Source organism: Eptesicus fuscus, chromosome 6 (genome assembly GCF_027574615.1).
Source record: "Eptesicus fuscus isolate TK198812 chromosome 6, DD_ASM_mEF_20220401, whole genome shotgun sequence".
Classification (NCBI taxonomy): domain Eukaryota; kingdom Metazoa; phylum Chordata; class Mammalia; order Chiroptera; family Vespertilionidae; genus Eptesicus; species Eptesicus fuscus.
In genome coordinates, this window is record NC_072478.1 from 48,491,871 (window position 1) to 48,507,147 (window position 15,277).

A 15,277-nucleotide genomic window follows, 5' to 3' on the forward strand; every position below is an offset into this window, starting at 1 on the left:
GCATTTTAATTATGATGTGTCTTGGTGTGATCCTCTTTGGATTCCTCTTGTTTGGGACTCTGTGTGCTTCCTTAACTTGTAAGTCTATTTCTTTCACCAGGTAGGGGAAGTTTTCTGTCATTATTTCTTCTAACAGGTCCTCAATATCTTGCTTTCTCTCCTCCTCTGGCCCCCACAGAATGCGAATGTTGGTATGGTTGAAGTTGTCCTAGAGGCTCCTTACACTATCCTCACATTTTTGGATTCTTTTTTGTTTTTGCTCTTCTGGTTGGGTGTTTTTTGCTTCCTCATATTTCAAATCATTGATTTGGTTCTCAGAATCCTCCATGCCACTGTTGAATTTCTGTATATTATTCTTTATTTCAGTCAGTGTATGCTTAATTTCTAACTGGTCCTTTTCCATTTTTGGGAGGTTTCTAGAAGATTCTTGAGTAACGTATAACCATGGTTTTGAACTCTATATCCAGTAGTCTGCTTTCTTCTATTTCTTTCATTTATGACATTTTTTTTTTGTCTCCCCATTTTGGCTGCTTCCCTGTGTTTGTTTCTATGTATTGGGAAGAGCTGCCATGTCTTCTTAAGTTGGTAGAGTTACCTTGTGTAGTAGGTGTTCTATAGGACCCAATAGCTCAGCCTCCCCAGTCACCTGAGCTGGGAGCTCCAGATGTACCCCTTTGTGGGCTGCGAGCACAGTCTTGTTGTAGTTGAGACTTGATTGCTGTTGGTGTCACTGGAGGAATTGACCTCCAGGCCAATTGGCTGTGAGGACCAGCTGTAACTACAGTGAAAAAGCTTCTGTGCAGGAGACACCTCTATGGAGCAGGACTTGCTTCAGTGGGGTTTTGGTGCTCACTGAGTCTGCCCCTTGAGTGTGTTACTTGGATGTGTAGAGTTGTAATCTGGTATGGTATGATACTGTCCACTGGGTACACTGTCTCTTGGGTCTCCAGGGAGGTGCAAAGTCAGCCACCCAGCAGGAGCTACAGAAAGATCTTCAGATTCCTCCTCTTTGTATCGGTTTGGAAGTGGCCAGATGAGGCCCAGCTGTGAAGCAAAGCAGGCTGGTGCTGGTGTTAGGGCTTGGGCTTTTATTGATAGGTTTGGGGCTCCCTGGCCCAGCTGCAGCTTGTTTGAGAGATTTTACCCTGAGTAAGGAAAGGCCATTCATATGCAAAAGCTGCTGCGCACAGCTTGGGTGGGATTGTAAATTGGATAAGGCGGGGTCTTAGGGAATCACCAGGGCCGAGCAAACAGAAATGGCTGCCAGTCAGCCCTGCGACTGGGGAGGTCCCAGCACAGGAACAATGATCTCTACAAGCACCTCTGTCTGGGAGAAAGCCGCCCCAAGTTCCTGCCCTGATGCCAGACAGTCCAGTTCTTCCTCTTATGTGTCTGTGTCCCCCAGCACCTTGCCATGTTGCTGGAGCTCAGAGGAAGCAGGACCTTGTAAGTTCAGTTTGTGTGCCAGCCTTTTAAGAGGAACAGCTGAGTCTCCAGCAGCCTCTGTGTCACTGAGCCTGTAGTTCTTACTGCCTGTAAAGACTTCCCAGCTCTGGGACCCTGGGCTGGGGGTCTGGTGTGGGGTGGGGGCCTCTTGCTCCTCCGGGTGGCTTCCACAGAGATGATCTCCCTCCTGATTAAAAAAGCAGCACATGTGGGTGCCGGACCAGCCTGCTCTGTGCCTCTGCACCTCCTGCCAGTCTCAGTGTGCTTTCTTCTTTATTTCTCCAGCGGTTCTGGATGATGGTTGTTCTGTATTTTAGTTGTAATTTTGATATGGTTGTGGGAGGTGGCGAGTATAGGCGGTCACCTACGCTGCCATCTCCTGAGAAAAACCGTCAGTTGACTCTTGAATAATATGGAGCTAGGGGCACTGACACTCCTCCCTAACCCCCACCCTCAGCAGTCAAAAATCCTTGTATAAGTTTTGACTCTGTAGTCAGTCTTCCACATCCCCAGGTTCCAACCAATCAAAAGTAGTATTTTCTGTAGTGGCTGGGAGTTTGCAGTTGGGAATCTGCTGTTGGGAATGTAAAAATACATTTTCATTGATGGATCCGCAGTTGGTTGAATCAGCTGATGCAAAACCCAGGTGAAGTGCGACTGTTTTGAAAAAAAATTTGCGATAAGTGGACCCACGCGGCTCAAATCCCTGATATTTAAGAAAAACCAAAACGAAACAGTTGCTTATCCCGATATCAACATGGAAAACAAGGTAAAGGGAGCTTTAATGTAAACACCCTTAAGATCTTGAATCAATTTCCATTTTTTCATTATTAGATCTAAGTACATTGTAGACATAGCCTTTCACAGTCAATTTGACCTGGATGGTGTTAAGTAGACTGAAGAAGGTAAAAAAAAAAAAAAAGCCCAAACAAAAAAAACCCAAAACTAATTTGATTGAGTACAAAGACCAAATGAATTGTGTAATCCTGATATTTTTATTGCACTTTGTACAGTAATGTGAGAATGTGAGTTGAGACTTGGTAGGTATCAAGAGATTGGGATTTGGGCCTTGCCTTTGCCTTACAGAATTAAATAACGTTTCCAACCCTAGTCCTTCTATAATGAGGCTAATAATATATACATTCTGCCCAGTATCCTGCAGTGATATTCGAAGGATGATGTGAGGAACTAGGGATGGAGACTCTCTGAGCCTCATTGTTACTGTCACTGTCAGCTGGGGATGCCAGTAAAAACACCATCTCGTGAACTACACATCCCCTGGATCTTTCTGTTGTGAAGAATTGGGAAATCAGTCAGACATTCTATTACTTGTGTGAAATATCTGTTTTGAAGAACCCTGCTGTTTAAATTATAGAGTTTCAGTGCAAGATCCAGACATCTTTACATTGAGCCGTGTGTTAGGGCCAACATGTTGAAATCTTTTGACTTATTGAAAACACAGCTCCAAGTTATACTCAGTGAGATAATAGTTTCCTTCATCATGCTGCAGTGTGTGCTGCCCTTTAGGTGTTGCACCTGGGCCATCTGTCTGCAGTTTCTTCTGCTGGTCCCACGTGGAAATTCCAAGATGGTATACAACTCCTGAATTGTTTCTTGACAGACAAGAATACCACAGCAGGCTCTGGTCTCCTGAAGCAGAAAACAGTCCTGTAGGCATTTGTAATTTACTGCATCCCGAGTCTCTGAAAACCTTTGATACAAGTATCTGTACATGTTGTCATTTCCATAATTTCTCCACCTGCCAGATTTTAACTTATAAGCTAAATAGATGCATCTGACTGTATAGAAATGTAGCAACAGTATACAGTCTAGGGTTTTTAAGAATGTGCTAGAAAAGGTGCTGATGGCTGTGGTAATAAAATAAGAGTGAAAAACTGCTTACTTATCCATTTTATGTGGTTTCTACCACTCTGTGCTCCCAAGTAAATACAACAGAGCACTCAGCTTTTATTAGGAGACCATTTGGCTTGTCATTAATCATATAGTATCATTAAGCATTCATTAGTCAATGCAACCCAAGGCAATAGCCCTCATGACCAAGCCACACATGTATGTTTATAAAAACAGATCATTTTAGAATATGAAGGCCCCTTAAAAAAAGAACAATGTCAGGTTTTAAATGACATCATGTCAGAAAAAATGCTAATTATCATCATGATAGTGATGGGCTTGATTCTTGCTCCCAAGTCTCAGGAAATATTCTTATATAAATCCATCACCTCCCACTTCTATAAAGTCCACCACAACCATTAGTTAAATTGGCCCAGAGGCAGATGTTCTGGAGAGAAAGGCCAGAAGTAGAAGATCTTGGTCCCTCTCCCTAGTTCAATAATAAAATAAGCCTCCTCCCCACCCCCGGAGAAGAATGAGGAGGAGCTGAAGAGAAACTGGAAGTGTTGCTCTAGGTGAGATTCCTTTACAGGGAAACATGAGGCCTAGATAAGTGTCTCTCCAATAATCAATAGAGCAGAGCAGAGAAAGAAAAGGCAGGACAGTAATGTGATGCTGACCCCATTTGCCTTTGGGTTCCTATACAATCACCCCAGCTCTCCCCAATAGGTCCTCACACCATCATGTATAACTCTTCCTAGCTTTTGGTTATTTGTGTCTCATGCTTGTCCTCTTCTTTAGCTCATGAGCTCGGAGGAGTCATCCTAGTATCCCCAGTCCTTAGCTCAGTGCCTGGCACGCTGTGCAGATGGGGCTGAGAAGATAATGGGCTTTTCCTCCATTTACCCTCCATAACACTCTTAGAAATGGCCCCTCATCACAAGTGATAATAATTGGATAGTAAAATTTCATTTCTCCACCTAACTAGATATGACCTTGGGTTGTCATTTAGCGTTTGCTTTTTAACCCATAGAACATTTAAGATACCTCCTGGCTTTAAAATCCTGACAGTAAATATCAAACATGTTCTTCCATATATTTCAATATTAGTTAATTGGAATTTGTTCTTCAGTGAGTTTAGTAGGTCAAAACCCATTTTTTTCTTCATATTCCTTTAGGAGGAAATACATGAACATCTCCTGTAGTACTTATGCTCTTAGAAAACAAACAAGGGAAGTGACAGTTTTTCTCTATGGGCTCAGCACTTTAGAATTATCAATAATGTTAATGATTGCATCAAGAACATTCTCAAAAATCCTTTAGTAGAGGATTTAAAAAATTTGATTTTAGAGAAAGAGGGAGGGGGAGAGGGGAGAGAGAGAAACATTGATGTGAGAGAGAAACATGGATCAGTTGCCTCCTGTAAACCCAGAATCAAACCCACAACCTAGGTATGTGCCCTGACCAGGATTTGAACCTGCAACCTTTTTGATATACAACAGGATGACGATCAATCAACTGAGCCACCCAGCCGGGCAGTAGAGGATTTTCTTCTAGAATTCTCTCAGTTGGCATATTAGAGAATTATCCTCTCAGATCACAGAGCCTGGATCTGATTTTGCTGAATTTCTTCCTGAGTAGTTATTATTTCCTCCTACCTTCATCTTCATCTCATTCTTCTCCACTTCCTCCCACCCTCTCTTTTTCCTTCTCCTTCTCTTTTTCTGTTATCATTAAATCTGAGGGCTTTAGTCACTTCATTCATTGCAAAGGCACACTTGGCTTACTTTTTGGCACACCTGTTACTTGTGTTAGTTACTTGTGGGCTGCTTGCAGCCTTGCTAATGTTTCCATTTCTTCCTTTGAAAGTATGGTTATCCCTGGTCCTTTACAGAGAGCTTCATTGCCTGCAGAAACCTCATCCCTGTAATTCTAGGAGCCTTTTACTTCCCTGGGTACTTCTGACCTGAATTTTGGCCAACTGTGTCTTACAAAGTCAGCAGGTTTCCTCCAAATATTATCATTAAGTGTTTCCTGTGTGAAACCCTGTCCTTTCCAATGTACTTGGAAGAAGGAAATAGCAAAAACAACGTGGGTATTTATATAGGATCTTTTCTTCTTGCAGCCAACTGCTTGTGAATCCTTAGACAGTTTCAGTGAGAGTAAGAAAACTGCTGATGGTGCTGGGCAAATAGAGGTTAAGATGTTTGAAGTCTGTTCTAATGTTCCAAAGGGAGTGATCAGACTTGCGTGACCTCTACAAAGCCTTTTGAATTAATTCCCCTATGTCAGGGAACTTGAATAAGTTTCAGGAATTCAAGGCATTACTCTGCCCTTTGTACAGTGGAGAAGTACAAAGCATACAAATTACCACCTAGGTCTTCAGGCAGTGATTGGCAAGGAGCCTATAGTTCGGTAGGGAGCTTATTCCTGGGAAGAGTTGAGGTAGGGATGGAAAACTGACAAATGATAACTACTTCCCAGGTCTTAGGTGTCTGAAATGGGAGGGTGGGGAAGTTCTCGGAGAAGGAGTAATAATTTTGAGTGGGCATGATGGGTAATGAAAGGACCAGGAAAAATTTGAAAAGGAACTTTGGATTTAAGATATTATTAGAAAAATAAAATGTTGACATAAAGTAGTGTTGTTTTGTTGAAACTTAAGAAACTCTTAGAAGACTCAAGAGAAAAAAAATTTTTGGGTTTCATTTTATTTCCATGAAAATACGTAATTTTCTTTTGTTTCCTAAAACTTTTATATTAGTCAAAAAGATGTTTATTGAGGTATATTTATTAGATAATTCTTTTGCCCTCTCTCTAAAATTCTATTTACATTTAGAATAGTTTTGAAATTTTTTAACATGCTTGACTTATCTCTGTTCTGAGTACATGATTTTTGCCCTAATTGTCTTCAGATATCTATTCACTTAAAAGGAGATGAAGATTTATTATGATAGGAATGTAAATAGAATGACCTGTGAAATCATTAAGCTTTTGACATGCAAAATAGCATTATGCAGTAAGACAATTTCCTTTCATCAGATCATTGTCTGAGAAGGTTTTCTAAACTGTATTTTCCCCTTTTAGAATATCAACTTCCAATCCGTGAAAAATTATCTCACAGAGTTCTCCAACTGTATAGAGAAAATACCCCTATGGGCCGGACGGTAGGATTCAATGAGAAGAACATAATAGAGGGGAAAGTGGATCCCCTGTAGTCCTGGGTGTGGTGAAATGGGCAAAGTCACACTTTAGTTACTTTTTGGCACACCTGTTCTTTGTGCTAGTTATTTGTGGGCTGCTTGCAGCCTTGCTAATGTTTCCATTTTTTTTCCTTTAAAAGCATGGTTATTCCTGGTGCCTTACAGGGAGCTCCATTGCCTGCAGAAACCTCATCCCTGTAGGCAAAGAGGAATGCACAGCTTCCAGGTTCCTGTGTCCTGGTTTCCTTCCCTTGGTTAGCATGTTAAGAGAAACTCTTACCTGAGGACTCTGGAAAAGAGACTGCTTCTTGTGGGTTAGCCACCTGTAACTTGGTTCTTGAGATCATCACGTAGCTGAGGGGGTGGATGAAGAGCTTTCCTGGGGCGTGGTTTCTTGTGGGTGAGAAGATGAAGTGAGGGCTGCAGAGAACCCTGCCTGGCCTGGTCTGCATGCCCGTCTCAGTCAGCCTTTACAGAAGCCTCATGAGTCAGTGGGAGCCAAGACGTGTCTCAGTGCAGGAGCTCCTCAGGAGCATTTCATGCTCACAAAGAGTGCATCTCACAATCAAATCCGCATGGTGTGCAGCAACGTTGCTGTAGAGACCACAGAAGCAAGAGGATACTAATGCCCAGACTCCGGACCTTCCCCCACCATGAGGTCATGTGAATACCCCTCCTGTTTACACACCCAGACACTGGCTACTTGAAAGTCTGTGTGTGTGTGTGTGTGTGTGTGTGTGTGTGTGTGTGTGTTCTGAGAGACAATGAGCACTACCAAAGGTCTATTAAAATCATGAGGTTAGATTAAGTTTAAACTATATTGAATCTCCCCTGGCACCTACTCTCTCCCTTCTTCCCTCCCTCCACCCTCTATTTTTTGTAATCCTCACCTGAGGATATTTTCCCATTGATTTTTTAGAGATAGTGGAAGGGAGAGGAGAGACTGAGAGAAACATTGATGTGAGAGAGATACATTGATGGCCTCCCGCATGCACCCCCACCAGAGCCTGGGGTCGAACCTGCAACTGAGCTACATGCCCTTTACTGGAATTGAGCCCTGGATCCTTCAGTTCGAGGGCCGACGTTCTATCCACTGAGCAAAACCGGCTAGGGCCCTCCCTTTCTCCCTTCCTTCCTTCTTCCAGTTAACTAGTGGTGGGCTTTGGAGGAATACCAGATTTAATTTTTGTGCCCCCTCTTCTGGGCCAGAACTCCCATCTCATCTCAGTTATAAACCTCTCTTTAGGTGTTCTAATGCCACCTTTATGCCTTCTGCCTATGAAAACATCTGATAAACTAGTCAGCAGTAAAGTGATACGAATAATATTTTACTTCTTTTAGAAATATTCACATTTAAAGTAAGTCCAGGAAAGGTCCAATGCTTAAAAAAAAAAAAAAAGAGGCAATAGGAGACTTTCAGGCTCCTTGGGTCAATTGAGCAAAAATTTAGGGGGTGATTTTTCTCTCAGAGCTCAACACACAGGCCTATGTTGAGATGGGGATTGAAGTACCTTATAAATTGACGGTTATCCATTCCAGACCACAGGAATCCCCATTATTTCTAAAGTTTTCTTTTTCTGTAAAATGCAAGGTATTTGTCTGGGCAACTGTACTCTGGAGTAGGTCGGCGTCAGCCAGCTGTCAGGGAACAGGTGCCAAGTGTGAAGCCGCGAAGGAAAGGATCTGATCAGAAGAGACAGGGCTGGCCTTGGTCTTCACCCCGGGGGTTTGCAGCACATCCACATGAGGTGTAAGCAAGATTGCCTCGTGCTGCCTCCCTGCCGAGAAGCAAAAACCTATGTCATCAATCTGGGAGTGGGTGAAGGGAGGAGAAGAGGTTGGAATTGTGGGGGGATACATCTTCAGATATCGTGAGCTATTTCCCAAGTAAAGGCTGGAGAAATTTGTGATGGTGAGAATCGTGGCTCATTTTCACAAAGTGCAAGTCTGCATCTGCTATTTGGCCTTGGTTGAGTGTGAAAAATGAATCTGAGCCTCAATGAGTAGAATGACGATGATGAACGTAGTAAGCAGAGTAGGAAGAGTAAAGTGGGTGGTTAGATAGTTTTTTTGTACTGAAGGTGTAAACAGGTGTTCTGTCTAGAATGCATGGAATTTCCAGGTTATAATGAAGAAAAATTACACATCATGGAAAAAGGACAAAGAGGTCACAGCAGGTTTTAAAAGCAGTCTTAGGCAAAATAACTTTAAGCGATTAGCAAATGGCAAAAAAAGGTGCCTTTCCATGGAAGTTATATATTACATAATTAGCACAGACTTAGGACAGCTGGCCTAGAAAAGTGATTGTGCGATTGTGTGAAGTCAGGATAAAAGACCTGGGTTTAAATTCTAGCTCAGCCTCTTTTACTGACTGAATGACTAAGGGCAAATCACCTAAAATCTCTGTGAGACATTCTCATTTGCAAAAATAGTGCTAACATTTATTATTACAAAGTATTTATTAGACTCTCAGATTTTAATTTATACCATTGACTAGAGGATCATGAGTGACCCAGGATGAAATCGTTCACCCTGTTCTGCTTGCATTCATGTTAGAGAACTAGGTCTGGTATGGTCTGTTTCCTTATCACACATGCACACATGCACGGTTATGGGGCTATAAAGGAGTTGAAGAAGTTCCAGAGAACTGACTTGAGAAATTACTACAGTTGATAAGTGCTATGAAGAAAAATAGAGCAGAAAAGAGGAATAGGAAGTATTGGTGGGGGAAGAGAGGTTATAATTTTAAGTAGTGGCATTTAAGAAAATTCCTGAAGGAGATAAAGGATTGAGCCAAGTGAATAGTTGGGGAAAACATGAGGTAGGAAGAGGAATTACAAGTGCAAAGGTCCTGGCGTGTTCCAGGAACAATAACGAGCCCCATGCATCGGAAGGGAGTGGACAAGGCCGATTGGACATAGTAGGATAGGAGAGCCGTAGAGAGGACCAAATCAGCCGAGGCCTTGCAGGCCATTTGAAGGATTTTGGTTTTCCCTGTTGCCGAAATGGGATGCTATTACAGGGTTTTGGTGGGCTCATTTATTTTTTAACAGGAACACTAGGGCTTCTGCACTGAGGAAAGACTATAAAGGGGCAAAGATGAGCACGGGCAAGAAGACCTGTGGCAACAGAGGATAGCACTTTGTAGTGAAACAGGAAGCCTGGCAGTTTGCACTCAGTGGTAGCGGTACAGCATGCTGAGAGAGGGAATGCGTGGTATAAGAGAATGAACGATTTAAGCCGAGGTCCCTGGAAGAATGGAGTTGACGTGCACTGAAACGGGGAAGACTTAAGGAGGAGAATGTTTGAGAGAGAAGATCATGGACATGTTAAGTTTGAAATGCCTATTAGACATCTAAGTGGTTATTGAGTAGGTGTTTGGGTGTGTGACTCTGAAGTTCAGGGGGGATGTTCAGGCTAGAGTTATAAATTTGGGAATTATCAGCATATATATGATATATAAAGCCATAAACCTGGATGAGATCATCCAAAAACAAGTGTAGAAAGAGAAGAGAAATGGTCTGAGGACTCAACCCCAAAGTACATCAATATTAATATAGTGGGGAGAAGAGGAGGAACCAGTAATGGAGACAGAGAAAAAAATGACCAGTGAGGTAAGAGGAAAGGTAGGTAAGTGTAGTTTGCCAGACACTAAAGTGAATAAAATACTCATGTGGGGGATGGAGTAGAGAACTGTCTCAAATACCGCTGAAAGTCAAGTAAAAGCTGGCAATTGAGCACTGAGTTTTAACAACTTGGAGCTAATCTGTGAACTAGGTGAGAGAAGTTTTGTGGGAATGGAAGTTGTAAAATAATAGAAAAAATATGTATTGTTTTTTGCCTGATTCCTGGCACAGAGCTCCCCAAAATCCTTATAATTTCCCAAGTGCTAAGAATACTAGGAGCATCTGTTGTTCTAATATTTGAGCTGCTAACTTCCTTGGAATTTCCTGGGTGATAGGAGTGTTTTTGTTCTAATGAGGCAACTCTGGGTAGCTTCTGGATGGCTTGGTGAAAACATCTAAACGTCCAGAGGGTGGCACACCCAACTCCATGGGGGACAGCCACTTCTGCACTTATGACTCTTCCAGACCTGACCTTTAACTGGCTGTTCATTTTATCCTTTATCATGTTCTTTAATAAGTTGGAAAACATAAGTAAGTGTTTCCTTGAGTTTTGTGAGCTGTTCTAGCAAATGATCAAACCCAAGGAAGAGGTTATGATAATCCCAATTTATAGCTGGTCGTCAGAAGTATAGGTGACAACTGGACTTCAATTAACATCTGAAGTGGGGGGAGGGCACTCTTGTGGGACCAAGTCTGTATCTTTGCAATCTGATGCTATCTCAGTAAGTAGTGTCAAAATTGAGTTAAATTGTAGGACACCCAGCTGGTGTCAGAGTATTGTTGGGGGCGGGGGGGGGGGAGGGGACCGTATACATTTGGTGGCCAGAAGTAGCATTGTGAATGGAGTAGTAGTGTGAGAGTAAAGGAGACACACAGGAGTAGTATGTTCTTCCTACTCAGTAGTTAAAAAGGATGATTGGAGTGGGCTCAAAGAATGAAAAGATGAATATTGAAGACACAAAACTCTTTTGAGGTATTTTGTTGTAAAAAGAAAGAGAGAAATGGAGCTAGAGTATATGTGAGACTGAGGAAAATTTGTTGTTTAAGATGGGAGAGATAGCAACACATTTATGTGTTATTGGAATAGATCCAGTACAGAAGAAAAAAATTTTTATGTAACAAAGAATTTATTTTATTATACAGGGTGGGGCAAAAGTAGGTTTATACTTGTGAGTGTACAGTTTATTTTTATAGTATTATTTATTGATTATTGTATTATTTTCCATACAAAAACTGTAAACCTGTTTTTGCCCAACCCTATAATTAAAGACAACAAACCTATAGTATCTCCAAACATAAATTAATGGATGGGTACTCTACCATCACCCATTATTTTCATCCTTTCAAACCCAATCTCTAATAATTTTATCTTGAACAACTTGTAGATGCATTTTTGAATTTCAATTTTTCCAGGTAGAGAGAGTTAATTAAAAAAGAAAGAAAGAAAGAAGGGAAGGAAGAAATCCAGTGTACTTAAAAATTTTAGCCAGAAGGAAAATTTGATGGTATTGGAAAGAAATGGGAGAGTCATGAAGCAATGTTTTCAAGTAAATGAGAGGACATGGGATCTAGTGCACAGATGGAGTATTTGACCTTTGCTGGGATAATGAACAGCTTAGCCAAAGTTACAGGAGGAGGCAGAGCATATGGTCACAGATGCAGGTAGCTGGGTGGATATAAGCTTACGAAGATTTTTTTCTGATTATTTCTATTTTCTCAGAGAAACTAGGAGCTTGGTTCTTATTTGAGGGATTGGAGGAGTGAAAAAGGTGGTGGCCAGAGAAACAGAGAACGGTTGCTGGGCAGCATGAATGGTCTCCTTGATGCCAGAGAAGCTACCAGTTTGGGCATTTGCTTTTCTCTGGCCTTATTCATTTGTGTGGATGTAGGCATGATACACTGTTGAGATGAGCTGTAACTAAGAGTAGAAGTTTGCCAAATAAATATGGAGTAGTAAGAAAGGATTTGAAAGTATATATGCAAAATACTGATTATAATCATTGATCATAAATTTTAAACTGTTCAAAATGAATAAGGGGATGATGGAGGTGGAAGATAATGAAGATGGTACATCTATGGACTGCAGACCATGGTGGGTCAAATTTTTGCAGAGCTGGGAATTAGAGGGAGTTAGCAGGAAGTAGAAAGTGATGGTTGGTGACTTAAATGCTTGCTGTGGAGATCAGAATAAGGATTTTAGATTTTATTATTAATTGAAAAGAAGAAGAATGACAAGACAAGATTTGATTTCTTCTTTTTTTTAAAAAAAATTTCACCCTAGCTGCTCTGTAGAGAATGGGTTATAGGTGGGTTGGGGAACGAGCAACAGTAGAAGGTGATGAAACCTGGAGAGATTTGGGATATATTTTAGAGTGAAGTTGATAAAATTTGCTAATGAACTGGATGTGGGGGGTGAGCAAAAAGAGAGAATCAAATATTACTCTCAAATTTTTGGTCGAGCCTCTAGTTGATAACTGGTGCTGCGATGCTGGGGCTGAAAAGGAGTTATTTCCTCTAGGTGGGAAGCAAGAGCTCCCTTTGGAAGATATTCAGCTTGAGATGTTTATTAAATACACAAGGAGAAATATCAAATAGTGTGCCTACAAACCTCGAGCTCGGGAGAGAGGTCAGGACTGCAGTGTGAGGGGGAGCAAGAGCCTGGCGTTTCAATCAGTGGGTCCGCAGGAGCTCACTCAGGAAGTGAGACTTGAAAGAGAAAAAAATGTTCTGTTAGTTCATCAGTGAGCACGGGGGCGAACACAAAAAAGGAATGAATATCTTTTACACAAATAAAAAGCCAGGTTAATAAGCAATTAATTTGCTTTTCAAGGATAACAGATGATCTCTTTAATTCCTCTAGGAAGAGAAAACAAAACCATCTTCCTGGATACTGGGCAGCTGGAAAAACTACCTTTGTGCATCCCGAGCTCCTCCCATCCTCTGAGCAACCCCTGCTTTAACCAGGTCAGACCGTTACCACTGTTTCTAGGAGCCAACACATTCTAGTGTTTGATGAGTGAATTGATATTTCTTCTCATATTGATGTGTTTAATATTTTGCCCAACCATGTAGAAGCATGAAGACAAAGGTCAAAGTCTTAGATTCTCAAAAGAAGTAAATAACCTGTAAATAGTGCTGTTAAGATAGTAAGGAAATTGGGAATTTTTATTTATGATTGAAGAACATCTGTAATAATGGTCACTAATGCACATGGAAACTGAAGAATCCTTAGCTTGTCTAGAATTATTTATTGACTGAGAAGTTTTTTATATAAATGCATTGCTCCCTTCCCACACAGCAAATTTACAGCTTTATATTTTTTGAGTGTTTCTTTGGTAACCAACAAGTATACCAATCAAATGTGCTTTTGTGGTTAGGTAATGATTTTACTCCAAGGATCTCTAAGAATTTTAGTGATGGATCAACATTTGAGCCCCTATATGGTATACAGCAAAGAGAGGGGTAATGAGAGAAAAGATACATTTTGTAATATTCCAAAATGAATTAAAGCCAGAGACCAAAAAAATCTCAGAGCATAAGCAGCTATAGCTAAAAACTGAAAAATGTGTGCTTACTATAGTTATCTGTTTTGCAATATAATGTTCCCTTTCCTTCTCTTCTTCCCCTATGCTTTCCTCTTCCTCATTTCCTTTTTTTTTTTTTTTTTGCCAGAACTTTTCCTGGTCAGAACCATCTATGCATGGATTTAGTAGTGGTTGTTTCCTCTGTTTTTGTTTTTTTTTTTTACAGGAGGCTTCCTTTTGTTTCATGGTTTTTAGCTATGCAGATAACTCAACTCAACAAATACCTGCTGTGTACTTACTAGGTATTAGATATTGGGCATGAGCTGTTATGAAAGAAAACATGTAGGAATATAATTTTTTAAAATATAGTAAGTTCTATAGCAGAGGGAGAAAGGAGTTATAGCATAATGGTTGAGTATGGACTTCAGAGCCAGTCTGTGTGACCCTAGTGTATGATGTTGGGCAAGCTGCTTAACCTCTGTGTACCTCAGTGTTATGAACTGAATTGTGTCCCCTCAAAATGCATATATTGAAGTCCTAACCCCCAGCATCCCCGAATGTGACTATATTTGGAGACAGGGCCTTTAAAGAGGCAATTATGGTAAAATGCAGTCCTATGAGTGGGTGCCAATCCAATCCAATTAGTGTCCTTGTAAGAAGAGAAAATTTGGACACAGATGTGTGCACTCAGAAGAATGACCATGTGGAGACAATGGGAAAAGACGAGCATCTACCAGCCAAGGAGAGAGGACTTAAAAGAAAGCAACCCTGCCTACACCTTACTGTTGGACTTACAGCCTTTAGAACTGTGAGAAAATAAGTTTCTGTTTTTAAAACCACACTGTGGCATTCTGTGATGGTAGCCTGTGATGAACTTTTTTCATCACCATACACTTTAACATACCATGCCAATAGTATTCTTTGAAAATAAATTAGGATGTCTTTAGCTGGAAATGAAAAGACAAACTTAATAGCAAAATGTTGGGAAGCAGGTGTTTCCAGGTTTGGTTATTTCATTGGTTCAACAATGTCATGAAGCATCCATGTGTTTTCTAGTTTTCCATTCTGCCATCCCCAGTTACTTGGGTCCTTATGCTTTAGCCCTCCTCAAAGTCTGACATTGTGATCTCATCTATTATTTCCCAAGGGCCTCATCTTCAAACACCATCACATTGAGAGATAGAGCTTTACCATAGGAATTTTTTTTTTGTAAAACATTATTCAGTCTATAATAATACTTTAGACATTTTTATCAAACTAATGTATGGATGTATGATGAGATTGGATGGTTAAAAATGTTACTAGGAATCTTTCCTTTTTATTATTTCCCCCCTCTTTTATGTTGGCTCTTTATTCCTCTTGGTTGAAGTCATCAGGCAGGCTCTTCTCTTGTGCTGGCAAAGAGCCCCCCTGCAGCCAAGGCTTGCTTGGTTCTGGCATATGACAGCTTTAAAAGAGAAAGTGGCTCTTTCTTGATAGTTTATAGTTAACATACTGCGGATTTTGATTGCCCTAGACCAGTGGTCGGCAAACTCATTAGTCAACAGAGCCAAATATTAACAGTACAACGATTGAAATTTCTTTTGAGAGCCAAATTTTTTACACTTAAACTATATAGGTAGGTACATTG